The sequence below is a fragment of the Asterias rubens genome, chromosome 12 (assembly GCF_902459465.1).
Source record: "Asterias rubens chromosome 12, eAstRub1.3, whole genome shotgun sequence".
NCBI lineage: Eukaryota > Metazoa > Echinodermata > Asteroidea > Forcipulatida > Asteriidae > Asterias > Asterias rubens.
Genome location: NC_047073.1, coordinates 16173656 through 16180501, shown reverse-complemented (window position 1 = coordinate 16180501; position 6846 = coordinate 16173656).

Sequence of the window (6846 nt, the reverse complement as noted above, 5' to 3'; positions counted from 1 at the left end):
TTAGGTGGGTTTAGAAACCTTGGTCATTTCTTGGGAGACTCATTTTTACTTTTTTACCTACAGGTATGTTTGCTTTAAACTCACGCTTTAACTTGAGCTGGATCGGGGCACAAGGCGATATTTGATGGACATACATGCGATTTTTCAATGAAACTTTCCTCTTGAAAAAGGAAATCTGTTATCCGTCAAACAAGAGACAATAATAATGTTGCTAATTATTTTGGTAACTTCAACTCTTGCATGGTTTGCTGCACCGATACTGACCGGATCAAATAACAAATTTAGTATAATCTAAACAATATATATAAAAAAGCAGAAGGGACATTTGTCAACAACTTTAACAAGTTACATTGGGAGCAGTTTCCTGAGGATACTGTAGGCTTCGAGAGCCAATAAAAAGTAAAATACCGAGCATTTAAGAAAAGACACGAGTTAGAAGAAAACAAATGAGGTGGGCTTCATTTTATGAAAAAAAAACATACTGAAGGTAAAAAAACCGCGGCTTTCTCGTTTGTACGCCCACTGTTTGTATTGTTTGTGGCCTACACTTTGGAGTACACCGTTTAGTTTGAGTGGTTTGGTTCGAGTTATATACAGACAACTTTACCGAGACCAAATAAATTTATTGTCTTTTGTCAACCATATCGCAAAATGGTTTATGGATTTCATGAGCAACTAAACTCACCAATCTCAAGAAAACCCACATTTCACTACCCGACATTCCTAGTGATTTTTCGTCATAATCTTAAGGTGGTCCGATGTACCGCAAACACTTACCCCACTTATCAATGATTAGTCAGAACCCTATCAGACTAAAGACGTATGCCTCGGAGTGTGTTTATTTCCAGAAACTGTCATGAGATAATACTCATCAGTTTCTTCAAATAGCCTTTAAGAAACACGAATGAACGATTTTCTATTTCCCTTTGAAACAATTTAAGGTAATACCTGGATCAGTTTCTTCAAATAGCCCTCAAGGTTGACTTATAATGACTTTCCCATCCTATAGTACCATCGCTTGACAATGGCGAGTATGCACTGGCGTAGTAGGTGTGATACCAGACACTGAGAGCTAGTTTTGGAATGTCTGTATCCGGACTGCGAAAGAGAACACTCAGCAGTTTCTTCAAATAGCCCTCAAGGTTAAAATACAAATGAACAGTTTTCTTTTTCCCTTCTTCAAGCTTTGAAACAATTTAAGGTGATACCTGTACCAGTTTCTTCAAATAACCCTCAAGGTTGACTTGTAATGACTTCCCATCCCCATGGTACCAATATTGACGAGTGTTGTCGGAAACTGTGAGAAGAGGTAGTTTTGGAGTTTCGGTATCTCCGGACTGCGAGAAATGGAGCCAAATTAAAGTCCCACCTAGCGTGTGCAACCAGAAAATGTGGTTACAATAAAATCGTCGTTTATTTAAAAAATAAATTTGGCAGAAACTATAGTACGAGATCTTTGCTGGTGTCAATATGACACCCATATTAGCCTTGTTAATGTTTAATTTAGGAGGAGTGCGCGCACCCAATTTAGTAGCATTATGAATGTGATCACCATCTCACAATGGCTTTTTCAATTTTAACAGCCCAGTTCTTGTAGACAGACAGTGATATGAGATATACCTGAAAATTATGCCTCATTTCGCCAAATATGACAATCTGACCGGATCCCAAGCATTCATCAATCGAGTTATTCTTTCCCATAATATACGTCATTGAGGGATTTGAGAGGCGTAATGAGATATACGTTCCCCTTTTTTTACCTCCGTGGATCCTGGTTCGGATCCCGTCCTCTCGAACCGGAACTCGCACGCGGAAGGGAAAAAGCCTATTGTGTTTATCGAGGAAATTATAGTGACGGATGATTTGAATAAAGAAAGTGTTTTTTGTTGTAATATAGAATCAATGAATATCGGCACTTGAGCTTGACTATATGGATATAGTCAGCTGACATCATAGCACATTGTATTGATCACTGAGGTTCCCTGTTGTAACCCCGTTTTTTTATCGCACCTGAATGGCACCCTTTTTAGGCGGATTCTGCGATTTATAAGTTATCTTATTATTAATAATATTTTGGGAGGCTAATCATCCTTTACCTGCAGCTAAGCAGCTGAATTGCTAAGGAAACCCATTATAAACCCATTATAAACCCATTATGACCACGGAGATCAAAAATGTCTGTATTTCCGGAGGGAGGAAAACCGGCCGGCGGGAGGCCAAAAGAAAAGACCCCGTTCCACAGGAGCGAACCAATGCCCAGTTTTACTCACATTCTATGGCCTTATGCATGGTATCGAACCAGGGCCACGTTGGTGGGAAGCGAGCGCTTTACACACTAGCCCCCATGCCACATTATAGCCTAATAGGTTGTTGACTACATTTCGGTTTTTGTTTGCAAGCATTCTAATAAAGATACAGTGATATATGGGTAGGGCGAGGCTCGTTCTGGCTCGATTCGACCAGAAATTCTTTATGAACTAACCAAGCAATCCACGCATTGACTACCACAGTTTCCGGTCCAAACACTCGACATAGGATAACAAAGGTTCCAAAAACCAAGGGTCTGCTTTGCCTTCAATGTCATCACGCTAATTAAAGATGCTATGTCAGGTTTTTTTGCCGATTTGACCCACAAAATTTGATTTAAAATTCAATAGGTATTTTGATGGGGGTCGAGAAAGTTACAAGCTTTCATTTGAGCCATTGCTCGAAAAAGTCCGCCAATTATTAGTAGCAGTGAAATAAAATTAGTTTTTGTCGGGATCCCGACAATAGATCACGTGACCAATTCTTATGTGTTTTATAAGAAATGTTTTAAATTTTCGTCATGGTTCCTGACCATTAAAAGTAAAAGTTAATTTGTTGTCGTTAGAGCGGGTGATACTCTTTGAAATACCATTCACTCAAAAAAATCTATTTTTAATGTTTGGGGCCAAAAATCTGACATAGATCTTTAAACAGTTGGTCGTAAACTCAAAGTATACAATCAGGATGCCTGCACATTATTTCACATTATTATCGTATCAATTATTGGTAACTCATTTATTTGTCTGTGCTGTTGACAGTGGCAAATTGATTGTCGAATGCAGAACGATGGCACTGCTTAGGAATTATTATGCGGATTACTGCGTTTATCAAGAGGAGGGAGGTTGGGGCGGCTAGGGCAGGGGGAGGGGGATTACGTTAACGCACCCCCTTAAATTGACTTACACTACGCCCCATATAGCACTTTTTTATTTATCTGAAACTGTTGCAGTGTTTTTGTTCTTTGTTCAATGTTTGAGTAGAATTTGTTCATTTTTGTTTCCCTGGAGGAGGAATTTTCTTCAATCTTCATTAACATACAAAACTACACATATTATTTTTAAAACCAATTTAGATCAATAAAAACAGCAAAATGGCAAAAACACTGAAACCTGTTGTTGTTGAATGTCTTGTTTGGCAACGCTATTTTCAAGACTAGGTCAGACAACATGAGGGGAAGTTTACTCTCGTTTTGAAGCAATCAATCTGCATTAACGTAATTAATGTCGTAGCTATTTATCTTGGACGATTTGGCGTTGTATTGAAGTTGATCTACATTGATTTATCGCATGTTACTGAATAAATAGAGCGTGGTGACTGTCACGAGAGAGTGAGTGACACAACGGGGTATCCTTCGCCGTGATATCAGCCTTGGGGACGGTACAGTCCCACGATGTGCTCGTGTGAGTCGTACACTGTGTTCCCGGAAAGACGTACACTCTTACAACTTCAGTGACCCGGATTCGGGTCCCGTGGGGCTTGACCCATATATTGGGTCAGTATAATCCGGAATTTGCGTCTAAATTACCCACATAAAAGGTCAAACGGACGCAGAATCCCGTATGAATCGGAATGTTAAAATTGACACACTGGTGTTGTCGCATAAAAATAAAGAATTAATCATAGTGCTTAAAAAAGTTAGTAGGAACTTCATTTGGGTCGGTAAAAATGAATGAAAATCATTATCTTAGCTCCGCCTGCAATCTGTCCATTCTGTGACGAACAATTTGACCTGACACTGAGAAGTGAGTTCGTCATTTCCAACCACGCCCTTAAGCGTGGGCTATTTAGCACCCCCACCCAATTGCCACATTGGGAACTCCCTCTCCAATTAACCAACTTCTCTTGCAAAAAAAAAGTAAACATAGTTTTGTTATTGTTGCGTAGGAAGCATTTTCCAGGAACATCCTTGGTACTAATTGAAAAGGAATGTCAATAAACATTGTTTGTACTTTCCTTAGAAATAGTTCTCATGTTACCATTTTTTGATACAATTGATGTTTTAAGTCAGGGTATACTTTTGGTGATTGTAAAATACCAGTATCCTCACTTGGTATGTCCAAGCATATATGTAATACAACAAACCTGTGAAAATTGTGGCTTAATTGGTCATCGAAGTTGCAAGAAAATAATTAAAGAACAAAACACCCCTGTTGCATAGAATTCAAGCTTTCGGGTGCTCTAACAAAAAAAAAGTGCTAAAGAGAAGTTCCCGCGTATCTTGTTATAGTGAACGCTTATCGAACCAGCTTTGAATCGGCTACGAATCGTTCAAAGATTTAAATATCCATTGTTTAATTCCGTGTATTTTAACAATTTAAGCGGGTAACAATGGTCATAATATAACACCCACAACGGGACAACAACAAATGTAAAGTGTTGCATTTTGTTGTGTTTGAGGTTTTCAGTTTCGTCACTCCTGACTCCACTTCAGTGAACATAACAATTTCAATGCAATTTGAGTTGAACATGACTTTGAAAGTTCATCTTTCACTATCATTTTTAAAATCTGTTTGACCGTGTACTTAGACTGTCAACAAAAAGAGTGAAATATTGTACATCAATATGATAAATCCTTGAATAAATGTTAAAGGATCGGGGTAAAGAATATTAATTTTTTGTTGTTGCCTTACACCAGTGTGTTAACACTGTACACTCAGTTCATTCTTGAGTTCTGTGAAAACAATCACAGGCATATTACTCGGGTGGGATTCGAACCCTGTTGTTGCTGCTGCTGTGTTGGGGTGGGTTGTTTTTGTGGTGAGTTGTTTTTGTGGAAGCTGTTGTTGTTGCAGGGAAATGAATCTAGTTCCTTATTCCTTGTTCACCGTGCATTAGCTAAGTTGAAAGTAAAAACGAAAAGTGACGAGGAAACTATAAATATTGATTGAAATGAATCAGGAATTTGTCATCATTTTACATTGTCTGACAATTCCTGAACAATAGACAGGTTCGTATTCGTATTCGTAATAGAACTATAATACAGTTTTTAATCTGCTGGGGAGGTAATTTCTCAGAAAAAGTTCCTTTTTATTGACCATCGAGCCGGGATGGTACAACTAGAAACCTGCCTTCCTCCTGGGAACAAATTAATATTCTTCTTTGTTGAGCTTCCTGTTATTTATAGTAACTATAGTCATGTATGTTTACGTAGTCTTCTTATCCCCAAATAATCGAGTCTAACAAACTCAAACTATTTAAAAGTTACCCAGTCAGTTTTCCCTCGTGTTAAATTCTTGATAACCCCCCCCCCGCAAAAAACACCCCCAAAACAGGCTGACAAATTAAAAAGAAAAAACTAAACCCTCGCTTTATCAAAGTAAACATTCACATTGGACAATGAAAGGCATTTTTTGTTGACCAATAAAAATGGTAAGTATTAAGTTTTTGAGAATGTCAACTAAGTATTTCAAATGTTTAAATAACAAATATGTCAATTTTCTTTTCAAGACCAAAAGCTCGATCAAAGTGTGAAAACTTTATCATGGGGGGGGGGGGGGGGGGTTGGAAAGAAGGGCAGTTCAAGTTCAAGGACAGCTATCGGTATAGGCTACGTATGATTAACACAATACATGTTTGCTCATCCTGAACATACAAATTTGCTCAGAGTCTTTCATGATAAAAATGTTTCTGCATTCCCCAAAAACAACAACAAATATATATATATATATATATAATAATCGGTCACATATGGCAAGCAGTACGGGCCGTCATGATGAAACCACGCATTATAAAAAATACTCCAATAAATTACTCTTAAAGGAACACGTTGCCTTGGATCGGTCGAGTTGGTCTTTAAAAAGCGTTTGTAACTGTTTGTTATAAAATACACATGATTAGAAAGATATTTTAAAAGTTGAATATAATGATCCATACAAGTATCACTCGAAATTGCGTGGTTTTCCTTTGACCTCGTCGACTAACGGTCGGCCATAGTGGAAGTCAACTCCCATAAATGGCCGACCGTGTTAGTTCGAAAAGTAAAAAGAAAACTACGCAATTTCGAGGTAAATTTGTGTGGATTATTGTATTCTACTTTGAAAACATTTGTTTAACCATATGCATTTTATAACAAACGCTTTTCAAAGACCAACTCGACCGGTCCAAGGCAACGTGTTCCTTTAAAACTTTATAATGACAATAAAAACGTACTTGATTTGTACATCAGCTTTTGATAGTAATAAAGCATTTCGAGAATAATTTCACCCAGTGCAATAATGTGGTTCTGGCAAAAAGTAACAGTTTCTATCTGAGAAGCGTTTCTGTCAGACACGTTTCTCAAATAATGTATTCCAAATACGGATTATTTTTCATGCGTGGACGTCCGGAGTTTCGGGGATATCTCATCAACGCTAACACCCTTTGAAATTACATGTTCACAAGTTAGTTTTATTATATATATATAGGATTTAAACAATCGGACGGTGCCAACAACCAAAGGAATACTTTGCCTTTAAACAATTATTTACAAAAAGAAAAGACGAAGTCTGTCATACCTTTAATACAACATACTGTCCTTAGAAATTCAACAAAAGATTTTTG